Raw genomic sequence first — 13,944 nt, 5'->3', positions numbered from 1 at the left:
ACAACATGCTTATATGGATGTGATACAGCAGGGGAGTGTTTTTTTTGTTTATACAACATGCTTATATGGATGTGATACAGCAGGGGAGTGTTTTTTTTTGTTTATACAACATGCTTATATGGATGTGATACAGCAGGGGAGTGTTTTACTCACTTCCCTGATCCTCCCATGATCATAAATAGAGCAGCCATGTTGGAGTTTTCTCTGTGCTTGGATTGAGCTGACCCTTTGAAAGGAATGTTTCATTTTGATAGTGGTGCTCTTTGTGACAGGATTTTTATTGCACTATCAACTAATATCAATTAAAATGTTAATGAAGTATAAATCTTGTCTAAAAAGAAACTTTCTTCAAACAAAGGAATGCTCCTGTCACAAGAACAATAAATGAAACTCCCTTTACAATTTTCAGTGCTTCAGCAACATGCAACTTAAGATAAAACAATATATATTTCTTTAAAAGGGCATATTAGTAAAAAAATACATGCTCTAATTTGTTTTAATTCATTTTAAGACCATCAACCCTGCACTAACCCACGGGGGTTAAACACACAGTAGAAGTACTGCTTGGAACCACAGAGCACTGCTGATCCTGAGCGGAAGTGCTGCTGATCCAATCATGAGCGCTAGTCATTTAACTAGTATTTCTGATTAGATAAGCAGCAGTTGGCAGTTTTTGCTCTGGACCAGCAGTGCTCTGCAGGTACCAATCAGTACTTCCACTGTGTGTTTAAAGCCTTTGTGTGGGTTGATCGCACAGTAGTGCAGGGTCAATAGTCTTAAATTTACATTAAAGGATGTAATTTTTTTTTACTATTAAGGCCCTTTTAAAGGGACAATAAACACCTTGAGATGGTAATATAAAATGATAAACTGTGTGTGTGTATGTTATTCACAGACTAACCTTTTCTTTCAATGCTTCATTCTATCTAGCATTTATTTAGGGCTAGATTACAAGTGGAGCTCTAATTTATTGCGCGCCCGCAAGTGGGCAAATGTGCCCTTTTGCGGGCACGCAATAAATAACCAGCCATTAGAAGTGTCTGGTTATTGCTACTATATGCTTGTGGTAGCAACTAGCGCTTATAAAATTAACCAGAGATCAGATCTCTGGTCAATTTTATAAATATGCCCCAAATGCCCCCAAAATACAGTGTAGTGTATTTTTTTAAAAAAAAAAAATACAAATTGTATAATTTTTATGTTATAATAAAATAATTGCACTAGGTAGTATTTTGGGGGTAAAGTTGGTCGGAGTAGGGTGTTATATTTGCTGCATCGTTGAGCTACTTACCCCCTTCGCTGCACTTAGATTCTGAGCTTGCGTAATTTTACACTTGAGTTGTAATACCAGCTAATATTAGCGGGCGCTGGTATTACTCAATGGAGCACTAATATTGCTTGCACGCAAGCAATATTTAGCACTCCACTTGTAATCTGGCTCTTAGTGTTTAATGTCCCTTTATATAAGCAAGCATCTCACACAGCATGGGAGCTTCACAGAATTAAATAGAATACTGTCTTACTAAATGCTACTCTGCTATATCATTTTCCTTTGGGAAGGGAAAAGGGGATATGAAGATTTAGAATATGACACATCTAGATAGCACATTACTTTATATTTCATAAAAGAAAAAAAAAACACAATTGAAAAGGAAATAAACTGCACACTGTGACTTTTCCTCTTTTATCTCCAAAAGTCTAGGAACACAACCAAAAATTTAAATTACAACATAGGGTATCAAATAGTCCACATTGATTTCTAGAGAAGTAAAATATAAATATCTTAAAGGGACACTGAACCCCAAATTTTTCTTTTGTGATTCAGATAGAGCATGAATTTTTAAGCAACTTTCTAATTTACTCCTATTATCAAATTTTCTTTATTCTCTTGGTATCTTTATTTGAAATGCAAGAATCTAAGTTTAGATGCCGGCTCATTTTGGTGAACAACCTGGGTTGTCCTTGCTGATTGGTGGAAAAAATCCATCCACCAATCAAAAAGTGCTGTCCAGAGTTTTTAACCCAAAAAGCTTAGATGGCTTTTATTTCAAATAAAGATAGCAAGAGAACGAAGAAAAATTGATAATAGGAGTAAATTAGAAAGTTGCTTAAAATTGCATACTCTATCTGAATCACAAGAGAAAAAAATTGGATTCAGTGTCCCTTTAAGGAAAAAAAGTCTCAATATTGTAACCCCTTAACGACTGAGATGTACCATGTATGTTGTCGCTCATTAAGGGTTATATTTTTTTAAATAGCACGTGTCCCTCCACAAGTGGCGGTACTGTGCTATTATACCCTCCCTTCTTATCATCGTAAATAGCGTGGCCTCAACACTGGCGGCGAGACCGCGCATTTAATAGCACTTCCCTATTCAAAGACGAGTGATGTACATGGTACGTTGCTAGTCTTTAAGGGGTTAAAGTATAGGTTCTAAGCATCCCATTGGCAGGTAGTGATCTGTTTGATTAGGAAGGATCGTGGCCAAATATGTTAATATCTAGATGGAAATTGCGTTGACATGAGAATTTATGGCAGTTAAAAATACAATTCTTTTTTAGTATTCATCACAACCTTGAAGTTGAAATAAAGGCGTGTTATTTTTTTTGTCAGATTTACTTTTTTAGTTCTACAAATTAAAGTTCTGCTGTAGACTAAGCAATTAGCACAGAATGCCCATGTTTATGTAATATTTGTTTTTATTTTTACAGGCCGGTGCCAAATTCAAGATCATAGAACAGATACAGATGGACATCAGCTTATATTTTTGTTGTTCTGTCAACATTATTGTGCATCTGCATTATATTTGTACCCTAGGCCTATACTATAAGTTATTCTCTGGTTTATTACAATGTCATATTTAAAATGTTTTAATACCTGGAAAATTTGAAGCCTAATAAAAGTTTAAATTACTTTTGTAAGAGTCAATGCTGTTGTTTCTCCAACATAGGTGTGTCCGGTCCACGGCGTCATCCTTACTTGTGGGATATTCTCTTCCCCAACAGGAAATGGCAAAGAGTCCCAGCAAAGCTGGTCACATGATCCCTCCTAGGCTCCGCCCACCCCAGTCATTCTCTTTGCCGTTGCACAGGCAACATCTCCACGGAGATGGTTAAGAGTTTTTTGGTGTTTAAATGTAGTTTTTATTCTTCAATCAAGTGTTTGTTATTTTAAAATAGTGCTGGTATGTACTATTTACTCTGAAACAGAAAAAAGATGAAGATTTCTGTTTGTAAGAGGAAGATGATTTTAGCAGAAGTTACTAAAATCGATTGCTGTTTCCACACAGGACTGTTGAGATGAAGTAACTTCAGTTGGGGGAAACAGTTGGCAGACTTTTCTGCTTAAGGTATGACTGGCCATATTTCTAACAAGACTATGTAATGCTGGAAGGCTGTCATTTCCCCTTATGGGGACCGGTAAGCCATTTTCTTAGTTAAATAAAAGAATAAAGGGCTTCATAAGGGCTTAAAAAACTGGTAGACATTTTTCTGGGCTAAAACGATTGCTTTGCTAGGCATATTTTGCAGATTCTAACTATTAATGGTTATTATAATCTTGGGGATTGTTTAGAAAAACGGCAGGCACTGTGTTGGACACCTTTTTCAGATGGGGGCCTTTTCTAGTTATAGACAGAGCCTCATTTTCGCGCCACTAATGCGCAGTTGTTTTTGGAGAGCAAGGCATGCAGATGCATGTGTGAGGAGCTAAGAATCACTGAAAAAGCTTTTAGAAGGCATCATTTGGTATCGTATTCCCCTCTGGGCTTGGTTGGGTCTCAGCAAAGCATATAGCTGGGACTGTATAGGGGTTAAATGTAAAAACGGCTCCGGTTCCGTTAATTTAAGGGTTAAAGCTCTGAAATTTGGTGTGCAATACTTTTAAGGCTTTAAGACACTGGTGAAAGTTTGGTGAATTTTGAACAATTCCTTCATACTTTTTCACATATTCAGTAATAAAGTGTTTTCAGTTTGAGATTTAAAGTGACAGTAACAGTTTTATTTTAAAACGTTTTTTGTGCTTTGTTGACAAGTTTAAGCCTGTTTAACATGTCTGTACCATCAGATAAGCTATGTTCTATATGTATGAAAGCCAAGGTGTCTCCCCATTTAAATTTATGTGATAATTGTGCCATAGTGTCCAAACAAAGTAGGGACAGCAATGCCACAGATAATGATATTGCCCAAGATGATTCCTCAAATGAGGGGAGTAAACATGATACTACATCATCCCCTTCTGTGTCTACACCAGTTTTGCCCACACAAGAGGCCCCTAGTACATCTAGTGCGCCAATTCTTATTACCATGCAACAATTAACGGCTGTAATGGATAACTCTATAGCAAACATTTTATCCAAAATGCCTACTTATCAGAGAAAGCGCGATTGCTCTGTTTTAAACACTGAAGAGCAAGAGGACGCTGATGATAACTGTTCTGACATACCCTCACACCAATCTGAAGGGGCCATGAGGGAGGTTTTGTCTGAGGGAGAAATTTCAGATTCAGGAAAAATTTCTCAACAAGCTGAACCTGATGTTGTGACATTTAAATTTAAATTAGAACATCTCCGCGCACTGCTTAAGGAGGTATTATCTACTCTGGATGATTGTGACAATTTGGTAATTCCAGAGAAATTATGTAAGATGGACAAGTTCCTAGAGGTTCCGGTGCCCCCCGACGCTTTTCCTATACCCAAGCGGGTGGCGGACATAGTAAATAAAGAGTGGGAAAGGCCCGGCATACCTTTTGTCCCCCCCCCCTATATTTAAAAAATTATTTCCTATAGTCGACCCCAGAAAGGACTTATGGCAGACAGTCCCCAAGGTCGAGGGGGCAGTTTCTACTCTAAACAAACGCACTACTATTCCTATCGAAGATAGTTGTGCTTTCAAAGATCCTATGGATAAAAAATTAGAGGGTTTGCTTAAAAAGATTTTTGTTCAGCAAGGTTACCTTCTACAACCAATTTCATGCATTGTTCCTGTCACTACGGCAGCGTGTTTCTGGTTCGAGGAACTAGAAAAGTAGCTCAATAAAGAATCTTCGTATGAGGAGGTTATGGACAGAGTTCAAGCACTTAAATTGGCTAACTCTTTTATTTTAGATGCCGCTTTGCAATTAGCTAGATTAGCGGCGAAAAATTCAGGGTTTGCTATCGTGGCGCGCAGAGCGCTTTGGCTAAAGTCTTGGTCAGCGAATGTGTCTTCCAAGACAAAATTGCTTAACATCCCTTTCAAGGGTAAAACATTATTTGGACCTGATTTGAAAGAGATTATTTCAGACATCACTGGGGGAAAGGGCCACGCCCTCCCACAGGATAGGTCTTTTAAGGCTAAAAATAAGCCTAATTTTCGTCCCTTTCGCAGAAACGGACCAGCCTCTAATTCTACATCCTCTAAGCAAGAGGGTAATACTTCACAACCCAAACCAGCCTGGAGACCAATGCAAGGCTGGAACAAGGGTAAGCAGGCCAAGAAGCCTACCACTGCTACCAAAACAGCATGAAGGGATGGCCCCCGATCCGGGACCGGATCTGGTGGGGGGCAGACTTTCTCTCTTTGCTCAGGCTTGGGCAAGAGATGTTCAGGATCCTTGGGCGCTAGAAATAGTTTCTCAAGGTTATCTCCTGGAATTCAAGGAACTACCCCCAAGGGGAAGGTTCCACAGGTCTCAATTATCTTCAAACCAAATAAAAAGACAGGCATTCTTACATTGTGTAGAAGACCTGTTAAAGATGGGAGTGATTCATCCAGTTCCAATAAGAGAACAAGGGATGGGTTTTTATTCCAACCTGTTCATAGTTCCCAAAAAAGAGGGAACATTCAGACCAATTTTGGATCTCAAGATCCTAAACAAATTTCTCAAGGTTCCATCGTTCAAAATGGAAACTATTCGAACGATCCTACCTACTATCCAGGAAAATCAATTTATGACTACCGTGGATTTAAAGGATGCGTACCTACATATTCCTATCCACAAGGAACATCATCAGTTCCTAAGGTTCGCTTTTCTGGACAAGCATTACCAGTTTGTGGCACTTCCATTCGGATTAGCCACTGCTCCAAGGATTTTCACAAAGGTACTAGGGTCCCTTCTAGCGGTTCTAAGACCAAGGGGCATTGCAGTAGTACCTTACTTGGACGACATCCTGATTCAAGCGTCGTCCCTGTCAAAAGCAAAGGCTCATACGGACATCGTCCTAGCCTTTCTCAGATCTCACGGATGGAAAGTGAACAAAGAAAAAAGTTCTCTGTCCCCGTCAACAAGAGTTCCCTTCTTGGGAACAATAATAGATTCCTTAGAAATGAGGATTTTTCTGACAGAGGTCAGAAAATCAAAAATTCTAAGCTCTTGTCAAGTACTTAATTCTGTTCTTCGTCCTTCCATAGCGCAGTGCATGGAAGTAATAGGATTGATGGTTGCAGCAATGGACATAGTTCCTTTTGCACGAATTCATCTAAGACCATTACAACTGTGCATGCTCAGACAGTGGAATGGGGATTATACAGACTTGTCTCCAACGATTCAAGTAGATCTAAAGACCAGAGATTCACTCCGTTGGTGGCTGACCCTGGACAATATGTCACAGGGAATGAGCTTCCGCAGACCAGAGTGGGTCATTGTCACGACCGACGCCAGCCTGGTGGGCTGGGGTGCGGTCTGGGAACCCCTGAAAGCTCAGGGTCTATGGTCTCGGGAAGAATCTCTTCTCCCGATAAACATTCTGGAACTGAGAGCAATATTCAATGCTCTCAAAGCTTGGCCTCAACTAGCAAAGGCCAAATTCATAAGGTTTCAATCAGACAACATGACGACTGTTGCATATATCAATCATCAGGGGGGAACAAGGAGTTCCCTGGCGATGGAAGAAGTGACCAAAATAATTCAATGGGCGGAGGATCACTCCTGCAACTTGTCTGCAATCCACATCCCAGGAGTGGAAAATTGGGAAGCGGATTTTCTGAGTCGTCAGACATTTCATCCGGGGGAGTGGGAACTCCATCCGGAAATCTTTGCCCAAATAACTCCATTATGGGGCATTCCAGACATGGATCTGATGGCGTCTCGTCAGAACTTCAAGGTTCCTTGCTACGGGTCCAGATCCAGGGATCCCAAGGCGACTCTAGTAGATGCACTAGTAGCACCTTGGACCTTCAACCTAGCTTATGTATTCCCACCGTTTCCTCTCATTCCCAGGCTGGTAGCCAGGATCAATCAGGAGAGGGCTTCGGTGATCTTGATAGCTCCTGCGTGGCCACGCAGGACTTGGTATGCAGACCTGGTGAATATGTCATCGGCTCCACCATGGAAGCTACCTTTGAGACAGGACCTTCTTGTTCAAGGTCCATTTGAACATCCGAATCTGGTTTCCCTCCAACTGACGGCTTGGAGATTGAACGCTTGATTTTATCAAAGCGTGGGTTTTCAGATTCTGTAATAGATACTCTGATTCAGGCTAGAAAGCCTGTAACTAGAAAAATTTACCATAAAATATGGAAAAAATATATCTGTTGGTGTGAATCTAAAGGATTCCCATGGAACAAGATAAAAATTCCTAAGATTCTATCCTTTCTACAAGAAGGTTTGGAGAAAGGATTATCTGCAAGTTCTCTGAAGGGACAGATCTCTGCTTTATCTGTTTTACTTCACAAAAGGCTGGCAGCTGTGCCAGATGTTCAAGCATTTGTTCAGGCTCTGGTTAGAATCAAGCCTGTTTACAGACCTTTGACTCCTCCCTGGAGTCTAAATCTAGTTCTTTCAGTTCTTCAAGGGGTTCCGTTTGAACCCTTACATTCCGTAGATATTAAGTTATTATCGTGGAAAGTTTTGTTTTTGGTTGCAATTTCTTCTGCTAGAAGAGTTTCAGAGTTATCTGCTCTGCAGTGTTCTCCGCCCTATCTGGTGTTCCATGCAGATAAGGTGGTTTTGCGTACTAAGCCTGGTTTTCTTCCGAAAGTTGTTTCCAACAAAAATATTAACCAGGAGATAGTTGTACCTTCTTTGTGTCCGAATCCAGTTTCAAAGAAGGAACGTTTGTTACACAATTTGGACGTAGTCCGTGCTCTAAAATTTTATTTAGAGGCTACTAAAGATTTCAGACAAACATCTTCCTTGTTTGTTGTTTATTCTGGTAAAAGGAGAGGTCAAAAAGCGACTTCTACCTCTCTTTCCTTTTGGCTTAAAAGCATTATCCGATTGGCTTATGAGACTGCCGGACGGCAGCCTCCTGAAAGAATCACAGCTCACTCCACTAGGGCTGTGGCTTCCACATGGGCCTTCAAGAACGAGGCTTCTGTTGACCAGATATGTAAGGCAGCGACTTGGTCTTCACTGCACACTTTTGCCAAATTTTTACAAATTTGATACTTTTGCTTCTTCGGAGGCTATTTTTGGGAGAAAGGTTTTGCAAGCTGTGGTGCCTTCCGTTTAGGTGACCTGATTTGCTCCCTCCCTTCATCCGTGTCCTAGAGCTTTGGTATTGGTTCCCACAAGTAAGGATGACGCCGTGGACCGGACACACCTATGTTCTAGAAAACAGAATTTATGCTTACCTGATAAATTACTTTCTCCAACGGTGTGTCTGGTCCACGGCCCGCCCTGGTTTTTTTAATCAGGTCTGATGAATTATTTTCTCTAACTACAGTCACCACGGTATCATATGATTTCTCCTATATATATATTTCCTCCTGTCCGTCGGTCGAATGACTGGGGTGGGCGGAGCCTAGGAGGGATCATGTGACCAGCTTTGCTGGGACTCTTTGCCATTTCCTGTTGGGGAAGAGAATATCCCACAAGTAAGGATGACGCCGTGGACCGGACACACCGTTGGAGAAAGTAATTTATCAGGTAAGCATAAATTCTGTTTTTTATGGAGTCATTTCTAAAGTATTTTTTGGTGAATATTTTTATCTTCATACAGTATTGAGGTTAACAGATCATATTTACCAGACAGGCAAATGCTAATTTTATTAAAATCAGTAAAAGTATGAAATCAATAAAAAATAAATATGATTTTCCTAGTTTAACTTCTGGTAACAATTGCAGTTAGTTATATACAATAATAATTTTTTATATCTGCACAGATATGGAGATATCTGTAAAACAAATATTCATAAAGAAAATAATCAATTAAAATGACTTCCAAAAAAGACTGAAAGGGAGGTAAAAACATGAAACATAATAACCATGGTCAGAACTGAAGACTGATTTATAAGTGGAATGCCTTAAAGGGGTGTGCTGTAAAAAGGGGCCATACTGTACCTGAGATAATGATATTAGTGTTATAATATAACTCTAATATAAGAATACATCAAGTATTCAACTTAAAGGGATACTAAACCCATTGTTTTGCTTTTATGATTCAGATAGAGCATGCAATTTTCTAATGTACTCCTATTATCAATTTTTCTTCGTTCTCTTGCTATCTTTATTTGAAAAAGCAGAAATGTAAGATTAGGAGCTGGCCCATTTTTGTTTTAGCACCTGGGTAGCGCTTACATATTGGTAGCTACATTTAGCCACCAATCAGCAAGCGATACCCTTGTGCTGAACCAAAAATGGGCCGACTCTTGAGCTTACTTTCCTGCTTTTTGGAATAAAAATAGGAAGAAAACGGAAAAAAATTGATAATAGGAGTAAATTTTAAAATTGCATGCTTTGTCTGAATCATGAAAGAAAAAATGTTGGTTTAGTGTCCCTTTAATATATTACCTGTCATAATATTAGTTTAATATATGAATATATATTACCTCAGATAATGCATGGATACAACTTTAAGATCAATTAAATTCATACAAACAACTTACATAGATAAACTTTTGCAGGAAAAAAACATTTTATTATTTTTTTTTTTTATTTTTTTTTTTATAATATTTTTATTGAGGTTTGAAAATTAAAGTACATACAAGGAATAAAATGCAATACAGAAAGCTCTGATCATATATACTTATGCACGAAGGTACAAGTAATTACATTTACTACATATACAACGCAAATTGCTATGATACAGAAAGTTTCAGAGAAAAAAAAAAACAGTGTATATTAAAGTACCATATTGCGCAAGAAACCTCTTTTTCTTTTACTCTTAGGTTTGTTTGAAAGGGGGTTCACAGCAAAAGTATAAGTATGTAAATCTAAAGTACCACCTTTGCACAAATAACACTTGATATAAGTGAAATTATATAACATGGAACTCATGGATATGATATAAAGATTATATTTTAAATAGATGAATATAATTTGAAGTTTGCTTATTGGTTAAAATGAAAAGGGAATGAAGACCTGCAGCAATGCCTGAATTTGTTAAGATACATAAAATTGAGGCAAAGGAACCAGGAAAGAAAACATTATCTAGGGAATAGGACTATCAATAAATTAGCAAGAGGTAGGCTTACAAGAAGCTAGGGGCCATATTCTATAAAATAATGCTCAGGATCCGGCACCACCCAGGGCCCTTGGGTTGGCGCCAGACACCCATGAAAACAGAATGGGGTACCATACTTAAAAACAAAAACAAACTAGAATCTCTTTGTGAGAACTGAAATGATTTGAAATAGTATATGTCTCAGTCCCCGGGTGTCTTCCCAGCTCTACCCTAGTATTAGTATAGCCTCTATCGGCACTGCAACTGGTCCCTAAAAATAAAAAGGTCATATTGAATGCGGTACTTATCAAGGGAAACCGCGCAGTAAACTTTGGGATTTAAGTAAACACCCAAAGCTCTAGATAAAGTGAAGGGGGGGGGGGGGGAGTGATAAAAGTAAAAATAAAAACATATAGATAGATATATATGGAGCCAGCCGCTCAGCTATTAAAGAACCGTGGAATAAAATATTGAGAATTCAGTGGCCTCTTAACACTAACTGTATAAACGCAACTTGAAGCTCAAATACTATCTGTAGAAGCCAACGCATAAATAATCAAATAGAACAGTGTGGAGGAGCACAATAACAGCATAGTTAATGAATTTTCTCTTTCTTTACAACATTTAAATGAGTGAAATAAAAGCATGCATATAGTATATATGAACATCAGCAGCTTATAAATCTGATGAATAAATGGGCTAAATTGAACTGTAAACAGGGCAAAAAACTGGTTAACATTGTTGTGTATGCTGAATGTATACATCCCTATTGCACAAAGCAATTTAAAAGAAAAGAAGCACAATTGGTCAGTAGCATGCTGCAGTTAACTATTGTGCAGAGGGATAACGTGGTTGTAGCTATGATAATGGAGTTTGGGCATACTTGCTATAGCGAAGCTCATGTAACAGTAACTTTACACATACAATGTCCGCTCAGATAATGTCACGTAAGGGCCAAAGTACATCATTTACATAAGTGCTCAAAGCCACCTCTGCAGAACTATATAAGAACAGTCAATAGAGTTAGCGTTATACATTTAGGCAAACAGTAATTGTATATATGTCCTTTTGAGGGAGTATATATTTCTGAACGAAGGAATATGGGTATATGAAAGGCTGCATGCACAATAAGTTGGGGTAGTGTGGTGGCTCAGTAACGTGTATACAATACCAGTCTACAGGGGGATAACAGTCCAAAACAGGGTCAACCTGTCCTCCATAATGTAGTGGGAAGGGGGAGAAAGGAAGCAAAGACTCTCACTAACCCACGCCACATTTGTCCTGAACGCTCCGTTGTATGAGTATCAAGTCTCTGCCGAAAACATGTAGGACACCCCTTGCAAAGAGAAGAAAGTCATCTGCCCTGGAGTGAAGCATCCAGGCTCCAGATAGAAAAACTAAGGCTCTTTCTGCAGGACAGAAGACACTAGGTGCCGACATCAGCGTTGCTGACTTCCCCCTGTACTGGTGAGAGCTAGAAGCCGCCTGCGGATCAGTACAAGTTATCGGATCCCCAGTCTCAATATGTAGCTCCTTGCCCCATGGGCCGGCCGCATTCCTCTGGGCCGGGTAAGTGAAGAGGTTGTGGGATCTGGGAGTTTACATGACTCCGGCGGTTGAACATTACAGTTGCCCCCAATAGATAGAGGAACTGGCTCAGCCTCTGGCTCCTGCCCGCACTCAACTGGTCTCTCCGTATTAGTGTTGTTGAGATCGCTCAGTATAGGGTCCATGCTCCCAGGCTCCTGCTGTGTTAGAAAAGTGAGAAGCGATAGAATATCGTCAGACATGTTCTGAAAGAGCTCCTCCATTATACAGTGAACGTGTTGCTCCCAGGCTTGTAAGGCCTCCATTTTAACTATTTATCAAAACATTTTATTATTAATTTGTAAATAATAATAAATTTGTAGTGCTCTTGTGGCAGACACTGCTCTTAATTGTGATATATGTGCCAGAGATATGCTAAAGATTTGCAGTATTCTTGCTGTTGACTTGCTAGAGATTTGTAACAGACTTGCAGAGCTTTTGCAGTAGATTTGAAGGGCTCTTGCTGTTAAATTGTCAGAAATTTGCTGCAGATATGAAGGGCTATTGCTGTTGACTTGTCAGAAATTTGCAGCAGACTTGCAGAGCTCTTGCTATTGACTTGTCAGAAATTTGCAATTATCTTGCAGAGCTCTTGCTGTTAACTTGCCAGAAATTGACTAGACACTTGCAGAGCTCTTGCAGTTGACTTGCCAGAAATTGACAACAAACTTGCAGAGCTCTTGAAGTTGACTTGCCAGAAATTGACAAGAGACTTGCAGAGCTCTTGCAGTTGACTTGCCAGAAATTCTCTTGCTAGAGACTTGCCAGGCAAACTTGCTGCAAGTTGAAAAAGTGTCAACTAGAATTTTTGCTGTAATTATGATGCAAGTAAACACACTTGCCAGTGAAAATTTGCAGCAAGCTATACCGACTTACAGCAAAAGTTAGCTACAAGTTTGTGGCAAGTTATCCTTGCTATCTGGGCTTGGAACATCATGTCCGGTACTTTTTTTTTTCCATTTTTAAAGCAGTAAAGCATGCTTCATATTTACTGATAGTAGCAATATTCTTTGAAACAACTGTATCTTGCAATTACTAAAAATCAGATGTCCATTGTATTAAATATAATTATCTTTTGTAAAGACAGACAGGCAGGCAGAAAGAGGGGCAGGAAACTCTTTATCTGTGTATACTTTTTGTCATGGGTCAGCAAGTGATTCTGGGCCTGTACTGGCACTATTTATTAATTTATTTATATATTTGCCATCTAATTTTTAATCCCGTTTTAACTCTTCAATTTTTTACAGACTGTGAATGACAGCATGAGCAAGAACAAAACGCATTGGGAAGATGCGCTATGTGTCTACCGCCACACTGCCTTGAATGCACCCGATCCCGTCTGATCTCGGAAGTTAAGCAGGGCCAGGCCTGGTCAGTACCTGGATGGGAGACCGCCTGGGAACACCAGATGCGGTAGGCTTTTTTTTTATTTTTAAAGCAGTGAAGCATGCTTCATATTTACTGATAGTAGCAATATTCTTTGAAACAACTGTATCTTGCAATTACTAAAAATCAGATGTCCATTGTATTAAAGATAATTATGTTTTGTAAAGACAGACAGGCAGGCAGAAAGAGGGGCAGGAAACTCTTTATCTGTGTATACTTTTTGTCATGGGTCAGCAAGTGATTCTGGGCCTGTACTGGCACTATTTATTAATTTATTTATATATTTGCCATCTAATTTTTAACCCCGTTTTAACTCTTCAATTTTTTACAGACTGTGAATGACAGCATGAGCAAGAACAAAACGCATTGGGAAGATGCGCTATGTGTCTACCGCCACACTGCCTTGAATGCACCCGATCCCGTCTGATCTCGGAAGTTAAGCAGGGCCAGGCCTGGTCAGTACCTGGATGGGAGACTGCCTGGGAACACCAGGTGCGGTAGGCTTTTTTTTATTTTTAAAGCAGTGAAGCATGCTTCATATTTACTGATAGTAGCAATATTCTTTGAAACAACTGTATCTTGCAATTACTAAAAATCAGATGTCCACG

General features: G+C 39.4%; 2 non-coding genes across 2 annotated transcripts; both read left to right on the top strand.

Annotated features, from left to right (window-relative positions):
* Positions 1-13,251: 13,251 nt before the first annotated feature.
* On the top strand, positions 13,252-13,370 carry LOC128646283 (5S ribosomal RNA). The gene has a single exon (XR_008400245.1). It is a non-coding gene; the product is annotated as a 5S ribosomal RNA (ribosomal RNA).
* Positions 13,371-13,721: 351 nt separating this feature from the next.
* LOC128646277 (5S ribosomal RNA) lies at positions 13,722-13,840 on the top strand. The gene has a single exon (XR_008400240.1). It is a non-coding gene; the product is annotated as a 5S ribosomal RNA (ribosomal RNA).
* The last annotated feature ends 104 nt before the right edge of the window (positions 13,841-13,944 follow it).

The sequence above is a fragment of the Bombina bombina genome, chromosome 1, assembly GCF_027579735.1.
Source record: "Bombina bombina isolate aBomBom1 chromosome 1, aBomBom1.pri, whole genome shotgun sequence".
NCBI lineage: Eukaryota > Metazoa > Chordata > Amphibia > Anura > Bombinatoridae > Bombina > Bombina bombina.
The sequence above is the reverse complement of the archived record's forward strand: the minus strand, read 5'-3'. Positions and strand labels throughout refer to the sequence as shown.